This window comes from Paramisgurnus dabryanus, unplaced genomic scaffold (assembly GCF_030506205.2).
Source record: "Paramisgurnus dabryanus unplaced genomic scaffold, PD_genome_1.1 h2tg000268l_1_26874__unclustered, whole genome shotgun sequence".
Lineage (NCBI taxonomy): Eukaryota > Metazoa > Chordata > Actinopteri > Cypriniformes > Cobitidae > Paramisgurnus > Paramisgurnus dabryanus.
The window spans coordinates 10,001-12,221 of record NW_027394158.1 but is presented as its reverse complement, the minus strand read 5'-3'; positions in this window follow the sequence as shown (position 1 = coordinate 12,221).

The window sequence follows — 2,221 nt, the reverse complement described above, 5'->3', positions numbered from 1 at the left end:
GTAGCCCAGATGGGTGACTCGAAAGCGGGCCTGACAGGGCGGCCCTCCCTCCTGGAAGTCTGGTTCCTCCAGGGCACCCGTCCCTACCTCCGTAGCCCAGATGGGTGACTCGAAAGCGGGCCTGACAGGGCGGCCCTCCCTCCTGGAAGTCTGGTTCTTCCAGGGCACACGTCCCTACCTCCGTAGCCCAGATGGGTGACTCGAAAGCGGACGCGGGAGGGTGTACGTGGCGCACCCCCAGGCCGAAGAGAGGTCTCGTGAGCGGACGCGAGGGTGTACGACAGAAGGCCTGGAAGTCTCTGACTTCCAGGGTCACCGACCCTACCTCATGAGCCCGAAGAGGTGACTCGAATGCGGACGCGGGGGTGTACGTGGCGCACCCCCAGGCCGAAGAGAGGTCTCGTGAGCGGACACGAGAAGTACGACAGAGGGCCTGGAAGCAAAAGCGGGTGACTCGTGCACTTCCAGAAAAGGCAAAAGCGGGTGACTCGTGCACTTCCATAAAGCCGAAACGAGGTCTCGTGAGCGGACACGAGAAGTACGACAGAGGGCCTGGAGGTAAAAGCGGGTGACTCGTGCACTTCCAGGGTCTCCGACCTTACGGCGCCTTCCGACGCGGGCGCCTCCTCCCGGACGAGCCACGGGAAGGGCCCCTTCTCTCAAGGGGCGGTCGTTTGAACAGGTGCCATCGGGTATATAGGGATGGGTTGCTTCGAAAGTGGACCTCCAGCGTCCTCCCTCCCTGCGGCAGATCCCAAGAAAGGTCTGTGCGCGTCGGTGTGCGATGAACGAAAAACCGTTAAAAGAACTGGAACGGTTGGAACGGACGAAGGGCGTCTGATGTGAGGCAGCGCCCCGGGCGAGTGTCGAAAGACGGGTAACCCATATCCGCATGCCGCCTAGGCGGAAAGATCCGGCCTGGATCATATCAAGGCTAATGCCTAAAAACTAAAGCTACCTTGGGTGATGGAACTCGGCTACGGCCGCAAAACGATCCGCCCTGGATCATCAAGGCTAATGCCTAAAAACTAAAGCTACCTTGGGTGATGGAACTCGGCTACGGCCGCAAAACGATCCGCCCTGGATCAAGGCTACGGCCTAAAAACGGCAAAAAAAGATCCAAAAGTCCCTGGATCAAGGCGCTTCGGCTTAAAACCTGTGAAAAGATCCGCCCTGGATCAAGGCTACGGCCTTAAAGCTGCTCAAAAGATCCGCCCTGGATCAAGGCTACGGCCTTAAAACTGCTAAAAAGATCCTAAAGTCTCTGGATCTAGGCTACGGCCTCAAAGACACACGTGTTGTGAGATAAGATCCGCCCTGGATCTCCAGGCTACGGCCTCAAAGGTTCGACCCGACCATATATGCTCAGACACGGGCGAACACAAAAGCGTAACAACCCATGTTGGAACCGTCGAAGGATCTCGGCGTCGGCCGTAAAACGGAAACCCCCCGGTCGTCGGTACGCGTGTGGCGGTCGAGGGCCCCCGGCCGCCGGTCGGGCGGGCGCGTGGATAGGTCTCCCGAGCGGTCAAGGAGTCCCGGAAGCCGGTCGGGCGAGCGGCCGGCCCCGGGGCACCCTACCCTCTCGGGCGCACCGACCCCACGCGTTTCGTCTCGGTCGGCGTCCGGGGTTCCGAGACACCCTTATGTATCTGTGTGACAGACGGAGTGGCACACCGTCTGCGGCGGGACAGGGCCGCCGACCGCGATGGAAGTCGAGTGAGGCGGCTTCCGGGGTCCAAGACCCTACAGACAGACGGAGTGGCGACCCGTCTGCGGCGGGCCAGGGCCGCCGACCGCGATGGAAGTCGAGTGGGGCGGCTTCCAGGGTCCAAGACCCTACAGACAGACGGAGTGGCGACCCGTCTGCGGCGGGCCAGGGCCGCCGACCGCGATGGAAGTCGAGTGGGGCGGCTTCCAGGGTCCAAGACCCTACAGACAGACGGAGTGGTGACCCGTCTGCGGCGGGACAGGGCCGCCGACCGTTACGGAAGTCGAGGGGGACGGCTTCCAGGGTCCAAGACCCTATCTGTGTGACAGACGAAGGTGCATCGTCTGGGGCGGGACAGGGCCGCCGACCGCTATGGAAGTCGAGTCGGGTGGCTCGTGCACTTCCAGGGTCCAAGACCCTCTCTTCGTGACCGACGAAGGTGCTCTGTCTGGGGCGGTACGGGGCCGCCGACCGCTATGGAAGTCGAGTCGGGTGGCTCGTGCACTTCCA